Source organism: Eretmochelys imbricata, chromosome 1 (genome assembly GCF_965152235.1).
Source record: "Eretmochelys imbricata isolate rEreImb1 chromosome 1, rEreImb1.hap1, whole genome shotgun sequence".
NCBI classification, from domain to species: Eukaryota; Metazoa; Chordata; order Testudines; family Cheloniidae; genus Eretmochelys; species Eretmochelys imbricata.
Window position 1 is genome coordinate 158612332 of NC_135572.1, and position 20362 is coordinate 158632693.

The 20362-nt window shown below is 43.5% G+C and overlaps 1 protein-coding gene across 3 annotated transcripts in view; it reads left to right on the forward strand.

Moving 5' to 3' along the window:
* The first annotated feature begins 4060 nt into the window (after positions 1-4060).
* Positions 4061-20362, forward strand: part of LOC144265328 (cystathionine beta-synthase-like) — a 48979-nt gene continuing 32677 nt past the window's right edge. For all 3 annotated transcript variants that reach the window (XR_013346253.1, XR_013346254.1, XM_077817898.1), the window contains exons 1-2: positions 4061-4196; positions 12544-12595. The gene's annotated coding sequence lies outside the window, so the exon portion shown is untranslated. The remainder of the gene's footprint in view (positions 4197-12543; positions 12596-20362) is intronic.

The following is a 20362-nucleotide window of genomic DNA, read 5'->3' on the forward strand; positions in this document are numbered from 1 at the left end:
TTTTTTTAAAGATACCTACTCATGACTATCCAAATGTTAAGATTTCTTCTATTGAAAAACATCACTTTTAGTTCATGGAATTTCTTAATCTCAAGTAAATGACAGCATATGGTACCTCTGATGTCTGGATATGCTTAATTTTAAATAAACTCATAATTCCAAGTGACTTCCTCTTACTTGTATTAGTCTCAAATCTGATTCTTCTGTAAAATGCTGCTTGTCCATAAATATAATGTATGTTAAGACTGTAAAACCAAATGGAGAACTTGTTCAAAATAAAGCTTTTTTGGTACATAATCTGCAAGTAATAGAAACATAACCCTTCTTTTAAACCAGACACTTTTCTTTAAAACTGTGCCAGCAAGGTTGTCAGGTGCTAAAAATTTTAAACACCCCACCTGTCAACTAAACTCTTATGGGTTTCAGAGTAGCAGCCGTGTTAGTCTGTATACGCAAAAAGAAAATGAGTACTTGTGGCACCTTAGAGACTAATAAATCTGTTAGTCTCTAAGGTGCCACAAGTACTCCTTTTCTTTAAACTCTTACGTTCATTTGTTAAGAGACAGATCTCTCCTTTTTTTTTTTTTTTTTTAAATATTCTAGGGAATGGTATTTGTTTCCTCAATCTAAAAACAATTATAAATCCATGTATAGCACTTGGGCACTGGTGTTACCAAGTGGAGACCACTGTCTTTCCTTACGCAAATCAATAAGGGTTGTACTTGAGTAAAGGCTGCAGGATCTGTTTTGTATATGATTGTAGAAATCAGTCTTGGCTAATACCACATCACTTTTATTTAAAAATATGATAGAAGGAGCTTGCACGACTTGGAAATAAGTAATTAGTGTCTTAAAAACCTAACACACCCCCTTTCTCCCTGTCATTGTACAACACAACTTGGCAAATTGGTTTCAGTCAAGGGTCAGTGATTGTAGCTGGTTCCTCTGCTGACATTGTCACTGTGTTTCAAGCTATCTGCACAGACAGGTTAAATCTAAATTTCCTGTGCTTTTATCCTACACATGTATAATCTCACTCTGCAGAGTAGAAACTACTTTAAAAGCCTTCAGTGCCTGAGAGCTGCATTTTTGAATTTTTTTAAGAAGTAATAATTCTGCTACTTGGGAGCTAAATGTTTATTGTACAGTATCACAACCCTGCCTCTGTTCTAGATAGTGATTTTTGAAAGTAGAATTCCTAAATTCTAATTAAATATACTCATTGTAACTAAAATATTAAATGTCTTTCTCTTTTCTGACTAAATTGATATATCACAAACTTAGAACTGTTTACTTTGTATATACATAAACATCTTTGACCTGGTTGGTGGACTAGTCAACAAGGCTTTTTTGTTTAGTGGGGTCTCTGTTTTTCCATAGTCACTGTTTATTTTAACAATTGCCTACAATAATAAATCATGTATATGGAAATCAGCAAAACCCATCTCTCATGATTCCATGTGTATCACAGGTCCAGTCTTTGTCCTTGTTGATGTCAGGAGTGAACCCCCTATAATACATGATCTACCATGCTGATTTTCCTTAACAGTACAGTAGTGGTTTTTATCTGTAATGGTGGTCAATCTGCATACTTTATAAACTCTTTTGTTCCTGGATTATTTTAAAATCTGTTTTAAAATATTTTGATATGTCAAATACAGTCACTGCAGTGTGCACTAATTAGCACCCAGATCGAAAGACAGCAAAGAGGCTTAGGCTTTTTCTGCACATACACATTGCACTGGTGTAACTGAAATCAGTGTATAGCCGCTCTCTTAGGGTACGTCTTCACTACTTGCCGGATCTGAATAGCGTAGCTGAAGTTGTGTATCTTAGTTTGAACCCCACCCCCCCCCCCCCAGTGTAGCCCAGGCCTTAGTGTCTTATTTCAGTTTAATTTAGGTGGATTAGAAATAGATTTTTAGTTAAACTACTGTAAGTCAGGTTTATATGGGAGTACTCAAACAGCCTTTTTGTACCACTATGGCTATTCAGAATTACACATTTAATTAAACTAGTACAACTGTGTGTGAAGATAATCCCTAATACCATTCACACAAATAAAGTGAGCAGGATGTGGCCACTTACCGAACAGTCAAAACTTGGGAACTCTAAAGTCTCCTGTGCTGCACCTCCTGTGTCTCATTCCTGTTCTTGCAGACTATTCTGTACAGGACACACTATTTTTTTTTTTTTTTGGGGGGGGGGGGCAGGGAGGGGAGGGAAGGGTCCTTTTAGTTCTTGGTGGTTCTGCCCACTGGTAAGTTTCTAGCCCTCATGTTGCAGAGAAGGACTTGAATGTTTGTCTGTGATATTTCCTAACAATCATTAGTTTATGCTTCTCATCCACCGCCATCCAGAACTAGTTTTGAGGGCCCTTAAATATTCTACATATTGAGCAAATTTGTGGCTGTGAGGTGCTAGAGCTGCTCATCATCTGACTGAAACTGAGTTGGCTCTTTTGCTGAGCAGCCAATAGTAAACTTTGGCAACAAGGAGGAGCTACTCAATAATGAAAAGGCCTCACCTGAACTAAACACAAGCTGGTTTTCCACTTGTGGATCAAATTGACTCTCTGTGGCCTTAACCATTTTTAGCTTCAATATTTGTAAAATGGGGATAATAATGAGGATTAATCACAACACACTACAAGGTAATTAGGCACTGATTATAAAACCCTATATAAATGCTAAATATTGTTGCCCATTTTGCCTGAGCAGTTAACCACTATTTGGGGCTTTGCAGTGTTATTTGTTCAGAGGAAAAATTGTTGAGTGAGGTATATACTTTGGTGCAATCCTGTTTGCTGCAGTCTGTGCTATTCTGTGTAAATTTTAAATTGCCATTTTTCCTCCAACACCATTGGTGCATCATGTGGGTTGACATCTTATTAAACCCCTAGACAAGAACGTGTAATGTTATGAAGAGCTATATGTGCCTTGAAATTCCTTGTTTATCACTGGCTTATTGGGTAGGAGTGGTGCTACTCCTTTTCAGATTGAAGTAGCTGCTGCTGCAGGAGTTGGATGTATTCCCCACAACACGTGGGAGAGGTGAGATCAAATTTAGATTGGATGAAAATGCTACTCCTGCAGGAACAGGGAGCTGCTGGCCTACTATCTCTAAATTACATGTAAAACCTCAGTTACAAGTTCACTGCTTATTTGAATGATTGACATCACAAGGCTACTGTGGCAGCATGCTTGTTTCTTCCTTAGCTTGGGGACTTAGGCCCAGATCCTCAGAGGTTTTTAGGTGCCTAACTCACTGAAATCATCGGAAGCTAGGTGTCCAAATATTGTTGAGGGTCTGGCCTGAGTCCTTAAAGGGCTTCAACTGGAAGACTCCCTTCAGCAAAGCATTGAACACTCTGGTCCCTGCTGCAGCATATGGTTAAATCCAGTGGGACTACTCACACACTTAAAGTTAAGCATGAGTTTAAGTTCTTCCCTGAGACAGGACCTGAGTGCTCTGTACCTTTCAGGATCCAACCCTCCTTTGCCCATTAAAACACAAAACCACACTTTCTTATTTATTGCTGTGTGAAATGCTGTAAAATAACTTATTTCTACATCTGTTCACTAATATCCCTCTAGGTTCTTCTGATGGCACCCATCACCAGAGTAACAGCAGCTTTCACCAGTGCAGAGCTGGTGTGTGTACGACCCTACTCCTGTAATGGCATCTGTGTGGACAAAGGGGCCTGCCTGAACAAGTCCGGTTGCAGGACCGTGGCATATATCTGTAGCTAGCTCCCTGGAGCGGTAGACGAAAAAATACTGCAGCCCTATTCCTTCTAGAGTGGATGCTGGTGCTTATCGGATGGGCTAGATGGACGGACCTAGGATGCGTCCTTGCCCTAGGCAGTCTGAAAACTGCTGCGTGGGGCCCGCAGGCAAACCGGCCAGCCACAGCCCCCTAGCAGACTCTCACCCCGCTACCCCCGGCTGCACACAGCCGCGTGAGCGACTCTGCTTTTCTATTGGTGGGGCGTGTCCCCCTCCGCCCCCGGCCCGGCCAATCAGCGCGCGTTCCCTCTCCAAAAGCTGGAGAGGGGGAACGCCTGGGAGACTTCCCTCCGCACGCGCGCGGGGCACCAGCTGCGGGGCCGCGGCTGCTGCGGCGCGGGGCGTCTCATCCACGCGCAGCGGGACTCGGGCTGCTGCCGCGCCTCTCTTCCCGCCCGGCCGGGCCAGGCACGTGCGAGCGGCGTGCGGATGGGAGAGGTCGGACGTGGGGTAGCGGGCTGAGGGAGAAGCGGCCTGGGCAGCCCGCGGGCTTTTTGTTGGCTGGGGAGATGCGCCGCACTGCCGGGGTTTCGTCGTTGTTGCCTGATCTGCGTGTTCTTTGTGCGGGGCGTGTCTCTTCCCTGCCGCTTTCCGGTTGCATCAGCTTGTGCTGCAGCCGGTAGATGGGGTTGCCAGAGGTCAGGTTACCCAGGTGGCAGTCGTGGCGATGGCGAATGGGTTTAGCTTTCTCCTCTCCCCCCTCCCACTCTCCCTCCCTTCCCTCCCTTCTTCGTCTGATTTGGAGATTTCCCGAAAGGGAGCGAAGGTATTCTCTGTGCCCCAGCCCCGCGCCATCGTTACATCGCTATATCCTTCCCCCCCCCCCCCCCCCCAATAAATATAGGCAATGGTGGAGATTGGAGTCAGCCGCCTCTCCTGCTGGATGCTGTAGGGTGAACGTTGATGCGATGGTCGGAGTTGGGGAACAAAGCTGTCTAGTTCTTGTTACTTTGTCCTTCGGCCTTTAGGAAATTAACGGCGTGAAATAAACTGCTTGTGCTGGTTGAAATCTGGAGACTGTTATCCTGGTGGATGAGATTTTGACCAATTGCTATGATGATGAATATGTGTATGAATGTGTGATAGTGTTAGGCTGGCACATAGAGATATCAAGGTGCTAAGTTCCAGTCATTTTCTTTTATTCCAAGTCTTGCTGAAATCCTTGGTGCTCATAATATGCTGCCCTAGAAACAGGATCTCCTTTAGACACCTAGTGCGAACTAGAATTACAGATAGCTTTTGCAGATGGGATGAGTGGATAGCTTTCTACAGTTACTGTTCAGAGGGTAAATGGTGTTTGATTGGGTTTTGTTCTGGCAAAATTCCAGTGTATTAAATTCTAGTGTTTTTAAGATGGGTAAAGCTAATTAGAACATCATGCAATCTGCTGGACAGTAGAGAAAACATTTTTGGCTGGAAAATCCTCTTATCAAGATGATCTCTTGTGAATTAATTTATCAAAAATCTTATTTACTGTATTCATCTCAGTAGTGCTTATCCTGATAAAAGAAGGATAGTAAATATTGTCTTTCCACAGGCCTGTGGAATGTGTATTTTTAAAATGTATTTGGAGGTTATTTTGTTTCCTGGTGTGAGCAGAAAAACAGAAAGTGGTGGGAACTACTCTAGAAATGGATGATTTGCAAGTAATATTGATTGATGGAAGGTTTGTGATGCCCAGGGGTTAACACTTCTGTGGGAGGGCCACCAGAAATGTAAAGAAAAGTACAAATTTGGAGGGAAAGGCTGGGAGTTAACTGCTGGGAAGCCTACATCTGTTACTGAGTGAGTCTCCTTTGCCTGGTTTCAGAGTAACAGCCGTGTTAGTCTGTATTCGCAAAAAGAAAAGGAGTATTTGTGGCACCTTAGAGACTAACCAATTTATTTGAGCATGAGCTTTCATGAGCTACAGCTCACTTCATCGAATGCATACCGTGGAAACTGCAGCAGACTTTATATACACACAGAGAATATGAAACAATACCTCCTCCCACCCCACTGTCCTGCTGGTAATAGCTTATCTAAAGTGATCATCAAGTTGGGCCATTTCCAGCACAAATCCAGGTTTTCTCACCCTCCACCCCCCACACAAATTCACTCTCCTGCTGGTGATAGCCCATCCAAAGTGACAACTCTCTACACAATGTGCATGATAATCAAGTTGGGCCATTTCCTGCACAAATCCAGGTTCTCTCACCCCCCTCCTAAAAACCACACACAAAAACTCACTATCCTGCTGGTAATAGCTCATCCAAACTGACCACTCTCCAAGTTTAAATCCAAGTTAAACCAGAACATCTGGGGGGGGGGGGTAGGAAAAAACAAGGGGAAATAGGCTACCTTGCATAATGACTTAGCCACTCCCAGTCTCTATTTAAGCCTAAATTAATAGTATCCAATTTGCAAATGAATTCCAATTCAGCAGTTTCTCGCTGGAGTCTGGATTTGAAGTTTTTTTGTTTTAAGATAGCGACCTTCATGTCTGTGATTGCGTGACCAAGAGATTGAAGTGTTCTCCGACTGGTTTATGAATGTTATAATTCTTGACATCTGATTTGTGTCCATTTATTCTTTTACGTAGAGACTGTCCAGTTTGACCAATGTAAATGGCAGAGGGGCATTGCTGGCACATGATGGCATATATCACATTGGTGGATGTGCAGGTGAACAAGCCTCTGATAGTGTGGCTGATGTTATTAGGCCCTGTGATGGTGTCCCCTGAATAGATATGTGGGCACAGTTGGCAACGGGCTTTGTTGCAAGGATAAGTTCCTGGGTTAGTGGTTCTGTTGTGTGGTATGTGGTTGTTAGTGAGTATTTGCTTCAGGTTGCGGGGCTGTCTGTAGGCAAGGACTGGCCTGTCTCCCAAGATTTGTGAGAGTGTTGGGTCATCCTTTAGGATAGGTTGTAGATCCTTAATAATGCGTTGGAGGGGTTTTAGTTGGGGGCTGAAGGTGACGGCTAGTGGCGTTCTGTTATTTTCTTTGTTAGGCCTGTCCTGTAGTAGGTAACTTCTGGGAACTCTTCTGGCTCTGTCAATCTGTTTCTTTACTTCCGCAGGTGGGTATTGTAGTTGTAAGAAAGCTTGACAGAGATCTTGTAGGTGTTTGTCTCTGTCTGAGGGGTTGGAGCAAATGCGGTTGTATCGCAGAGCTTGGCTGTAGACGATGGATCGTGTGGTGTGGTCAGGGTGAAAGCTGGAGGCATGCAGGTAGGAATAGCGGTCAGTAGGTTTCCGGTATAGGGTGGTGTTTATGTGACCATTGTTTATTAGCACTGTAGTGTCCAGGAAGTGGATTTCTTGTGTGGACTGGACCAGGTTGAGGTTGATGGTGGGATGGAAACTGTTGAAATCATGGTGGAATTCCTCTAGGGCTTCTTTTCCATGGGTCCAGATGATGAAGATGTCATCAATATAGCGCAAGTAGAGTAGGGGCGTTAGGGGACGAGAGCTGAGGAAGCGTTGTTCTAAATCAGACATAAAAATGTTGGCATACTGTGGGGCCATGCGGGTACCCATAGCAGTGCCGCTGATCTGAAGGTATACATTGTCCCCAAATGTAAAATAGTTATGGGTAAGGACAAAGTCACAAAGTTCAGCCACCAGGTTAGCCGTGACATTATCGAGGATAGTGTTCTTGACGGCTTGTAGTCCATCTTTGTGTGGAATGTTGGTGTAGAGGGCTTCTACATCCATAGTGGCCAGGATGGTGTTATCAGGAAGATCACCGATGGATTGAAGTTTCCTCAGGAAGTCAGTGGTGTCTCGAAGGTAGCTGTTTGTTAGCGTATAGGTCATGTTTGGCTGCTTTGTTGTGTTAGTGTTCCAGTTTCTCTCCCTGTCCCTTACAGGCTTGGCACTAGTTCTTTGTCTCACCATCCTGGGCTTCCCTCTGCCAAAAACCCAAGGGCTCTTACATGTTGTTCTTACAACACTTATGTAGCTTGTTAAGGCTGGGGAATGTTTTGTGTGTTTTATACAACCCCCAGTACAGTGGGGACCTGAATATGATTGGGGCCTCTGAGAGCTACCACAGTAAAAATGATTATTCTAATACCAATAAAACATTATTGAATTGACCAGTAATAGATCTGATTCTCTCCCCCCCCCCCCTTTTTAAAATAAATACAGTCCGTCATTTTTTCTGTATATCCCATATCTTTCTAAGTGCTTGGTCCTGCAAGGTGCTGAGCATGCTGGCCATAATCCAGTGAAGTAACTAGCCTTGTGGTCCACTTTTAAATAAGTAATTGTTCTATTTATGTCAATGGGACTCTGGTGAATTGGAGTCAGAGTACTTCGCACCATGCAGGACTGAACACTCAATAAGGGGAAGGAAATTCCAGTGTAGTGAGGGGAGTGAAACAAGAGCCTGGAGACCTCATATATAATGAGAATAAAATGGAGGAGGGGTAAAATGGAGGGAGATAAATTGGGATGGAGAAACAAGCACATGCTGCTGGCTGAAGGCGTTCTTTATAAAACTCGTAGTTGCTTAGTCTAGTAATTCTGGGAATAAGAAACCCCACCATGCACAAAGTTTAATGAGATCATTGCATACTGTTGCCTGAACAAGTTTTATATGCTTTGATCCAAATGCGTGGGGATTCGGTTACCACAGTTCTACCTTATTGAGTGTGAGTCAGCAACTCTTAAGTCTGTAATTTAACACATGCCATTGTGTGTGGGGTTGGAAAAGGAGGCATGTAACTCATTGCTTCTGTTTCAGTCACCTTGGTGATGCAGCAGCACTGCTGTAAAAATAAAAAGCCAAAATCCTGCTTTTTTGTTTTAATATGGGTTTGAAGTTGTTACAGTGGATTTGTCATGATGTAGCTCTGCTTTTTGGCAAGCTTGCTTCAGTGTTGTCTCTCTGCCAAGGTATAAGCTCTGTTATGCTTAGCACATTAAGGAAATATATGTTAAAATTCTAACTTGAGGGTGTTACTCAGTGTTTAGTAGCGCCTGACAATTTTAATTCCTTGAGGTGTTAGATTACAAGAAATGTCTCTACACCACATAACTTGTACGGGGAGCCTCTAAAAATGTTTTGCTTTGATTTTTAAAGAACAGTGCTGCTGAGTTAGCTTAATTTTTTGGCTAGTCCACTCATTACTGCTAATCTAAACTGTTTTCATGAGAAGCATTATGACATTTCTCTGAATTTGCATCAAGCTCGTATTGTGTCTGAGGCTTTGACGTTATGCAAACTTAAACTTGTTTACCTAAAATCTGGTGGTTCTGGGTTTTGGTTGGTTGGTGTTTTTTGATTTTTTTTTTTGCCGGGGGGGCGGGGGGGGTTTAAAATTGATTTAGTTAAACTGATGCAACTTTATGTGGATACACTTAATTTCATTTTTAAACCTGGAGAACCAGGTACAAACAGATATACATATCCAGCGAGGGGTTTTCACTGGTTTGATTTAAAACCAGTGAAAACAAAGGTGTGATTTAGTTACAACTAGCTCAAGTTTGTGTACAGACTAGGTCTGAGAGTGCTTTACTCTTAGTCTCTCTACAAGAAACAGGTAATCCAGAACTGCTAACTGCACTTCTGTTCAGTAGGGACAGGTGCCCCTTTCCACCAGCATTCATTACAGATATTGCCCAAGTAAGAGATGTACCACAGGACTGTGGAACAGCAGCTGTTTAGTGAATTGCATGTGGAACTAGGAATTGAGATCAGAATTCCATTTCCTGCTCTCTGTAATCTTGGGTGAGTCACTTGATTTTTTCTGTGCCTCCATTTCCCTACTTGTATAATGGAAGGAATAATACTTCCCGCCCTATGCTCTGTAAAGTACTCTGAGAGCTATACATTAGGAGCGTTATAGAAGTGCAGAGTATCTCTACATATTTATGCTCTGGGGAGGAAAGGTCAGATCTGCTGTTGGTATAAACAAAAGTAGTCCACTTAAATACAGAATTGGATAATGAAAGTTACCATCTCCAGATTAGGTACAGAAACTTTCCAGTCTCTTTTCTCTAATGCTCTCATGCTTTGATATTTGTACAGGAGTAGGATTGCCAATTTTGGTTGAACGTATTCCTGGAGGTTTCATCAAATGACAGTCTTCAGTTAAAAAGATTAATCTTTAATTCCCGAAGACTCCCATAAAATCCAGGAGGTTTGGCAACCCTATACAGGAGCCTTGTTATGCAGAAAATCTGTTGGACTCTGTGTAATTGGTTAGTCTCTAAGGTGCCACAAGTACTCCTTTTCTTTTTGCGAATACAGACTAACACGGCTGTTACTCTGAAACCTCTGTGTGTGTCTGTGTTTAAAAAAAAAAACAGGTCAGCAAGGTGATTTGACACACCCTCAAATTTCATGAGAAGTCCTAGTACTCAGTACACCAGTGTCTCTAGCTCCAGATCTGTATGCAGGCAGTCCTTTTTTCTGTGTGAAGTGTTAACCTGGGACATTTTGCTGAACTTGCTCTGGGTAGTTTGATACCCAGTGTTCACCATTACTTTGCCATCAACCCTAGTTTTAACATCCTGGTAATGTTAAAGGGGCAGGGGAAAAAGGTTTTTATTTCAAGCCACAGGGGAGGTCTTGGATATATCAGTTCAGCACTGAGGAAGAATGATATTGATGCAGAGAAACAGCTGTGCATTCATCTTCATCTATAGGATAAGACTATTGCGAGAGAATTGGACTGAACACCTTTGAACCCCAAAAGCCCCTCTGTACCTCTCTTGAGATGTACGTCTTCCACAGAGCCATAGTATAATTCAGGTAGGCCCCACTCCAGCAAAGCACCTTTGGCTTCAATTGGACTACTTGTTTAAGATTAAGCATATGCTGAGTCATGGCCCTAGAGTCCTTCCTGAGTTTGCCTCTTGTGGGTGTTTATAAGTCACCAAATGCTGCAATATCTGAGTATCAGAAAGTTTAGAAGATTCTTGGAAAACCACAGTTATACACTAGTTTAATGAGACTTCAGATTTCTCTGCTTTCCCACTTCGGTACCTGCAGTACAGTCAGGTCATCTTTTCTGTGTCAAGAGGCACAGATTGGCTGTTGCCTGGGATGTAACAAGACAGTTTCTTCTAGTCTCTGGGAGAAGGGTGCATTCTTAACCAGAGCACTCTTCTCTGTGCTTTGTTTCTAGAATGTGACTTTCAGAAGCACTCTGTGTTGGCCTAACTCTGCTCCCATTGAAGTCAATTGAAGTTTTCTCATTGACTTCAGTGAGAGCAGAGTAAGGCCAGCTCTGAGTGCTTTTGAGAATCCCACCCCAACGAGTAAAGGGATTAAGAAATGCAGTGTGTATCAGCAGTACGTGTACCTGCCTCTGAAGGCCTTGCTAACTGATCTGACTCAGATGTTTGGGGCCACTAGATACTGACATCAAACTGCTCTTTCCATCTTCCACCTCTTTCTGTAGCAAACTCAAGTCAAGAACTAGGATAAATGGCGGAGAAATATAGTCCCATTCTCCAGACAAGGCACGATGGAGTCCTGCACCCTACTTTCTACTTAGCATTCAGCCCTCAGATAGCCATCAGATCTCACTCATAAACCTGTTTGGTTGTGTTTTGTTTTGTTTTTGGACAACTTAACTTCAGCTTCAGGTGCGATGTTAGATCTCATGTGGGAACTTTATTTTATTTTATTTTTTTTATTTTGCGGATGTTTAACGCACACACGCTGCGTCAGATAAATAGCCTTGGAAATGGACTTCTTGTACAATGGGGGGGAAAGTACAATGCAGACAGTGTCAGGAACTGTTTCCTAGTCTGGTCTTCAACCCTGTTCTGTAGGGACCTACCCTAGGGACAGAAAGGCATTTGAGATTTCACTCAGTCTGAACTCCCCATGGAGGTGCCAGTTGAGATGTGGATGGTTGTCACACTGGTGATCTCAGTCCAGATCCTAGTGATCAGAGTGACAACTTTTAGCCCCTGCTGCCGTAGTTGGGACTCAAACTGGTGCCCTTGAGATCTCTCCAGCAATCTATTGAGCCACTCCAGTGGCCTGGCTGGCACTGATATGGAAAGCAAAGTTCAGAGCAGGCTGCTAGCTGAAGAAAATTCCAAGTAAAGGAGTGAGCAGAAGATCTGTTTTTAAGTAGGTATTGTGAGGGGGGAATATAAGAGGAAGGAGATAATGGATATCTCCATGAATAGGGGGTGTCTCTGAGAGAATGGGCTTCCTTACAACCAGGGGTGCTGGACCGATTTTTACAGTGGGGGTGCCGAGAGCCATTGAACCAAACTGTAAATCCTGTAAATGAAGGAAACCACTTCAACCCAAGAGGTGTGACAACACCTCCAGCACCTCTAGTTCCAGCACCTGGGCTCACAACCCTGTTTCAATGCGGGCAGCAGGCTGCAAATATACTTTTTCTCCAGCACATAGATACAAGCTCTTCTGTAGCAAATATTCAAGCATATCACTCTTTTATACATCTGGAAGCGATGTAGCAACCAGGCTTAAAAGCTTTATGCACAGACTGAATAATCTGAATTGGTCCAGAGTTTCTGCTACAGACCAGTCTACTGCCTTCCCTTTGCATAGCCATTGCTCAAGGTGCCTTGGCGAAATCAGAGCCCAGTGATGGAAGCTGTCTCTTTGCTGTTTGTTGCTACAATATACAACCTTTCTGTTCTTTACCCACTGCAGCCAGCCAAATGGCACTTTTCAAAGATGGCATTACTTGTTTCTATATTGTACACACAGAGAAGGTTGTTCTTTCTCTTTAAGAAGAGTCTTTCAAAACATTTTTTTCTCATTTTTTGTTTTAGGAGAACAAACTGTATTGGAGACCCCTGAAGCAAAAAGTTTAAGGCATTGGTGGTAAGTTTCAGGTTCATAATTGACCCTCTTACAGAAGCACTTAGTATCACTAATAAAGTAAGCAAATCCCTTCCTGTTGGGCAAACTCTCACTGCCTTCCTCCTTGTTTGAATATAACAAAGGTATTGGCTGTTCCAGAACTCAGTGTTCTCACTGTGTGTGCTTTGCAAACACACATATCAACTATAAATTCTGTAGACACATAATCTTGTGTATGTACATAGAGGCCAACTGTTTCATCAATCATATGTATATCTACATGTGCCTCAGAGGAAGTCCTAAAGTCTCTAGAATAAGTTTATTATACTAAAACTATCATGATATTGTGGATTGGTATATCAGGACTTCGTATGAATATAACAACATGCGGAGTCCCACTGGGTAGCTGGAAATGTCCAGTTTCCCAGTGATATAAAATTCCAGTTTTTAACCCCTTATGGCTGTCAAATATCAGGCTTCATACTGGTACTTACTACTTGTCTAGGACTAAACATGCCCTGTCTTAGGTTTAGGTATGTGCTGTCTTTTTAATTTTTTGTTCTGTGGAGGGCGGGAAAGGGAAATTAAAAACATTTGGGAGAAATTAAAAACACTTCTCGAAGTGTGGCTTTGTTTTGGGGGAGTGGAGGGGAGAGAAGAGGGGGGTTAATGGTGACTGTTTAAAACTGCTTAAATGCTTGGAGTGTAAGAATCCGCTCCAGGGAGATGGATTAGTGGGCCGAAGCCATGTTTTCATCAGTGGTGCATGATCAATAAAATTCAGAATAACATTTTAGAATCATCACACGGTTCCAGTGTCTCGTGGTTCTCCAGTTTATTAAATGAATATCCCCTCCAGATACATGACATGTGTCTGTTTATATTATAGTGGCACTGAGGGACCCTGATCAGGATTGCGGCCCCATTGTGCTTAGGTGCTGTACAGCCGTATAAGTAGTTGTAAAAATATTAAGAAAAAGCACAGACACTTTCAAAGACTTAAGCCAGATACTTTTTCTAGCTGCCAAACATACAACTATGAAGGCATGGGGACAAGTCCCAATCATGCCATAATAAACAGTTGGCTGGACTTTGAGAAATTAACTTTATATATGCTTAGACTAGCTTATAAAGCATGGAGTTCCTTTTTGGATTTTGCCTTCTAACACTGGAGATGTTTATTTTGATACATGTAGGCAGTACTAGCTTACAACTGAGAAGAACTCTCAACAGATCTTTTCCATACCATACTTGGGCTTGTTTGCTCTTTCCCCTGGGAGGGGCCAAAGGGGGAGCATTTCTCCTAGCTTTTGCTTTTCCTTGGGGAGTTTTCTCCAGACTGCTTCATTGGAGGAGAAGTTTGTAGGGCTGCTCAGTGCTGTGCTTCTCCGAACACCTACGTTTGGTAGCCCCATCAGTACTTCCAGCAGGACTGCAGCTTCTCCTTAAGGCCGCTGAGCTAAGGAACTACAAACAGAAAATATCTGTCTTCCCCTGCTCTCATTGCTTGGGCCTGCTCTGCCCTGCAGTTTGGTGGGCGTAAGCGACTTGCATCATCCTAGTTGTGCATATACACCTCTTCCCTGATATAACACATGCTCTGGGGGGTGGGGCTGCTTTAATAACAGAAGTGCTTGAGACCAATACAAGTTCGATATAACGCGGTTTCACCTATAACATGGTACGATTTTTTGGGCTCCCGAAGACCGCGTTATATCGGGGTAGAGGTGCATTTACATTAAAATTTGTCTCGTGCCAACGTAAGCACCTTGTTACAGCAACACAATAACTGTATGTCCACCTTTGTTGGATATAAATAAGGGGGAAACACATGAAAAATAAGGGATAACACTTCATTTTAAACAACATTTTAAAGAAATTTTTCCCTTAGTATGTTGTGTATTTGTTTTCCTTGGGTGTTCATTTCTGTTGCCCTCAGGTATACAATGCAATTATCACAAGCTGCAATTTTAAGGTTTAAAATGGTAATTATCAGTTTTAATACATTTCAATACATCGGTTTTAAAATCAATTAATAAAACTGTGTACATGTGCAATTGAAATTAAAGTTAATTTGAAGCTTAATATTGCAGAAACCAGCTAAATATTGATTCTGTTAATCTGTCCAGATCTGTTTACACGAGGAAAATAATCTTTTCCCTGCTACATTTGAGATAGGAATGGACATAATAAATTCCACAAGTTTTAAGAAATTGGGATAAGGAGGAGCTGGCTACTATGTTTTAAAGCTTAACTTTTCCCCTGCACACAGTACTCTCTGAACCTTCTTTGCAATAAAACATCTTCGTGCTCATATGTGGCCAGCATTTGCTGTTTACTTAGAATTCTGGAAAGGGAAAGGTTCATTAATGGCTTTCTCAATTCTTCCTGGCATCTCCTTACCTGTGTTGCAAGTGCAAAAACAAAGCCCTGCCAAGGGAGCGGGGTGGGAGTGGGGGGAACACTGCTGAATATTTATCCTGTTTTAACAGGCAAAGTCTCAAAGAAGAAGTCGTATCCATGATTTTTATTTCAGATGTGCAATTCATTGCAGTCTTAGGACAACACAAAAGGAAAACCTATATTTAGCTTGTGGTTACTTGTTAAAAAGCTAAGTTTCTTCAGGCTAAATTCTACACTGAAAACAAGGTTTAACCAACGGTTACATTGCTTAGTGCTGCTCCAAAAATTTGATTTGGCCTTCCCTTACCCATGTGACAATTCAATGACATAAGGGAGTCAAGGGATGGGATGGTAACCCTAACAATAACACCACCTCCCTGTGTGGTGTAGAGCTGTGCAGAGCAAGTGTAGCGGCTGTGTTTTTGTGTTGACTGACTCCTCCAGCAGCTGTACCACAATACCGCTGTTCCTGCAAGAGTGGTGGTTCTAGTCACAGTTTTGAATTTCATTGCCCAGGGGTCATAGAAACCCAAAACCTGCCCCTTTAGGTTTTTGAAATGCTGTTTCCTGATGGCCTGTGCCAATTGTGCAGGGGGATGCTGAAACAGGGACGAGCAGCAGGGTCCCATGAAAGCAAATTGTCATGGTTTCCAGAAGGCCAGGGAGGGCAGCAACAAATCTGGTGCGGTCATGCAGCCCAGCTGCTTCTGCAGTGACCTGCATGCCATACCTGGCAGCGACCCCACCAGCACCCTGCAGACCACGATGGTCACTTTGCAGGAGCCCGAGGAGGAGGTGGATGCATGGGGACATAAAGACGTGACGGTGGACTCAAAGCATGCTGCAAGCCAGGAATTATCTGAAACTTGGCTGGCGTTGAGCCAGCCCCTCCACACAAGCGTGGATGAACCTGCTGGTGAAGGGGAAGGGAGTTTGGTAAGTGTTTACATGCGTTTTTCCTTTTTTGTTTTCACTTCTTTGCTTTTCACTTCCCAAAAGTCACCTCCCTCCCTCTCTACCCTTCTTCCCCATTTAGAAATGGCATCCATTCCATCCGCAACCTCAAAACAGAGGCACTCCCTTTTGAAGGCTGTCTTCCCTAATGTAGTGGGAATAGGGAATAAATTCAAAAACACCATTATGGCTGTCGGATAACACCGTCCCCTTCAGACCAGTGTCCTGCGCTCAGGTAGCGGTGGAACAAACAGGAAGTTGGCATCTGCTTTTCATCCTTTGGCTTGTTGAGCTAGGCAGGGAGCCAGGGCAGAATACTTTATCTGTGTAGGGTTGTCCGTTTTAGTTTCTTGAGAGATCTCCATGAAACGCACATGGAGATACTTTACAGTCCGTTCCCAATGATTTCTAGGGATGGCAGCCTGGTTTCTTCTACTGTGATAGGAGACTTTCCATGCCACTCCCTTGGTGAGTACTGCAATGGCGCCAGGTGACAACAGGCTTGGAGCCCACGGGCGGCTTTGGGATGCTGCCAGCAGCTGGGTTCTCTGCCTTTGTGCCTCATGAGTCAGTATCAGCCCGGATCGCTGTGGCCTGTGGAAAATATTGCCAGCACTCTCAGCACTTTCCTTATACCCATACCCAGGTAGGGGAGCCCAACATTGATAGCTTCCACGGTCCTCTTTTCTCCCTCCCCCGCCACTAGGCCATACTGACTATGGTTTGAGCTGCAGAATGGTGCTGTAGTGATCAACTCCAAAGCTGAAGTGACAATTAGCATTTCTAAAGGTATTTATGGGAGTAAGGGAAAGGAATTCTGACATGTCTTTTCCTTTCCATGGCAGTTGCAAATCTAATGGTGCATTTGTCTGTTTTAATCAGCAGCGTGTCTGTTTTAATCAGGGGCCTCGAGGGGTGCCCCTCTGCACCTGCTGAACATCTGACCCTCAACAGGAGGAGCAAGAAGAGGACTGGGAGGATCTGTTCTGCAAGATTCTCCAATCCTCTATGGCCTCAGACTGTGAATGCAGGACTTGGAGAGGCCCCATGACCATGGAAAAGGTCTGGGAATGGAGAGAGGGGCTACTGCAGGAGAAGCAAAAGGACCAAGAGGCACACTGGAAAATGCACCAGGATATAATGGGATTACTCAAGCAACAAACAATGTTGCAAAGCGTTACTCACCTTCGTGCCCAAAGATCCTGAACTCAGCAGCCTTTCCAGTCCTTGGAGAACTCCATGGTCACTGCTCCCTACAACCCCAACACACAGGTGGCAGCATGGTGTACCCCTTTACCCCTACCACTCCACAGCACAGGGGACAGCAAAGAGAGCAATAGCTACACGTACACCAAGCTGTGAAAACTTGTGAAAATAGTCTGTTATTAGGTTTTACATACATGGACATGAATGTTTGCTTTTTAATTCTATTTTTACTGGAGGTTTAAAATACGGTTCACCCAGTTAGTGTTGATAAAAGGTTTTTAATCTTGTGTGTGTTTGTTCTTTGATTTTGTTGCCTGTTTCTTTGCTGAATTTTTGGAAACTCAGTATCTTGCTTAGCCTACCCCCACATTACAGAATACATAGCAGTAAAAGCTATACTAAGTAAAAGCAAATAAGTACACATGAGGCACACATTATAAGCAACAACACTACTGTGGCTGACTGTTAAAATGGTCTTCAAAGCCAGCATTTCTCAAGTGCAGCTACTGTGGCTCCATGTGGCCCTAGGGGGTTTTCCTGCAGCCGTGACAGCCTCCTGGGCAGAGATGGGGGAGGGGCAAAGCAGCGGCTCCTCCCTGCAGTGTCCAGGGGTGGGCTTCAGCTCTTCCCTTCCTCCCAGCTTCAGTCACGGGGCTGGTCTTATCTGGTGCTGTGGTCAAGAGGCCAGGAACAGGGTGAGCCTGCGGTATGAGGCTACGGAAGGGGGAGCTCAGGGCAATGGGAGGGGGAAGCAGCGGGTGCCAGGAGATGCAGTGAGCACCAGGGGGATCTGTGGGGGCCAGAGGCACCAACATACAACTGTACCTTGTTATTATTGTCTGCAAAAACAAGACCCTACATAAATAAATTACAATAATTTGGACATTTCTAACACAGGTGAATTGTACCTCCAGTATTAGCAACACTTGTGAGAACTATGCTGAGCTGTGCAGGGTCCATGCTTCTGCCAGAGATCTGGTAGAGCCTGAAAAGCGGTGTGAGGGGCTGTGGAGTCTTTAAAAAGGCACAACATCTATGGGATAGAGAAAGTGGGAACTGGATCCCTGGGTGAAATGCTTTGTGAGATACCAGCAATGAGCTGGAAAGTAGCATGGGGTCTGCTAAGATACCTACACATGGTGCAACACATTCTACTTTGACACAAGCACTTGTGGTGTAGCTCTGATGCAAGCAACTGCTCAGCCATGTGCCTGAGTAGCAGACAAGTCAGCAGCTGTATGCTGACATAACTTGAGTCAACCAACCTTCGGTGCATAGGCTTGGTCTGGATCCAAGTGGATCCAAGTGAGCATTGAGCAGCTGGGCTGGGGGAGGAAGAGACAGGTGTAGCCAGCTGCCCCAATACCCAATCAGTAAGGGCAGTGTGGCAGTATCCTGGCAAGCAGTAATATAAGAGGGCTTCATTTGTTCTTCCATATTTGGGAATCTTTCAACCGCTGTTTAACAGAATTTACAGATTTATCTGATATCCCTACCACACAACTGTTTGTTTACCAGTCCTGTCCACTTTGTTTTGCAGTATCTTATGCCCAGTATAGAAGGCTTAATGGTGGGAGATTTTAACCCCTGTGCTCTGAAGCACAGGAGAAAGATTTTACTTTGACGAATAGTGAATAGTAATAAGATTCCTGGAGGGGGATCAAATTTCTCTTGGATTAAATCTATGCTTAGGAACATGGCAAACTGGGAGACTTCTATTTTAAGCTAAAGTCCCAAAGAGTTACAAGGAGTTTCTGAGAAATGAAGTGGAAGAGCTTTTAATCTTGGGCATAATATCAGCAGAAAACTGGGCAACCTTGTTAAAGTCTAAAATCCATTTAAATTGTAAACAAAATAAATGCAGCAGAGCATATCTGAACAGCTGTGTGTGTTGCGCCTCATAGCAGCTACTATTTGCCTAGCATAATTGGTTTACATTTTTTGAAAGGGCCAAATTCTGCCCTGCCTTGAAATCAGTGGGGCTTTATGGTTTGTCAGGACATAATTTGGCCTAAATGTAGGATTAGAATATCTTTTTCGTGACTGGAAAAAATGTGTTCATGTACACAGATATTTTAGTTTCAGGATGCGTATCCCCTCGGCCTGCACTTCACACATGCTGAGGGGTGTTCGTGAAAGTGAGGGGATAAAGCCAGGCATAGCTGTTGTCAACCTTTCCTGCACTGCTCTGCCAGTGAGGTCCTGGTCGAGGCGCATCACCCTCTCTCCCAAGGCCAGGGCCTCTGCAGAGCAGAGCCTGCAATGGTTTTGACATCAATAATCACACTGGCCAAAATTTTCCAATGGTTTTGACATCAATAATCACACTGGCCAAAATTTTCCAAGTGACTAATAGGCTTTGGGTGGCCAATTTGAGACCCCTTAAAGGAACTGTTTTCGAAGGTGGGCACTCAGCACTTCGGAAAATCTCAAGCCCTTTCAAGGTGTCTCAAGATGGGCACCAAAAAATAACTAACTAGTCACTTTTTAAAATCTTGGCCAGTCACTGATGTGCAAGTGACTTTATCTGGGGTTTGAGCCTGTCTGTGTAGAAGTGAAAAATGAGTCTGCGTCAGAGAATGCCCCACGAAGCTTTTGTTTTGCTTGCTGCCACTATTCTGCCATTGCAGATGACTAATGCCTTATGGCCTAATGCACAAATGAAGTAAAGACAAATAAACCTGAAGAGCATATTGACTAATTGATTCTTCTGAATCATTTACCTTCTATCCTCAATACCCTAATACAGCTGCATACCCTAGAATCCACTGACCGATGTTATCTTTATAGGTTTATCCTGGACAGAGAGATTTGGGCATGGGTCTAGAGGGAAATAATGGAGATAAAATGAAGAAGAGTGCTTTGATCCAAATTAGGTTTAGGATGGTGTTCAAATTCGAAGCTGAATCAGGGCCAGGGTTTAGATTTGCTGAGTCCGAAGTTTCATAGGATTAGCTGCTGTTGTGAGATTCCTGCCATTGTGAGATGCAGTGTCACAGGAATGGCTTTCTCAAGCCATTCTGAGCTGGAACCAAAATCATAACACAGAGAAATCTGGATCTGGCACTTGGGATCTCAGATTCTCTTCACCCTCCGGAAATTTTAAAGAGGTTTGAGGGTCTGGTTTCAGCATATCTCTAGAAAATAACTTCCAGAGCAAAAGGCAAACCTGTTATGCCCATCAAATGTACTGGGTTTATAATCCTTTTAAAATTGATATGTTCA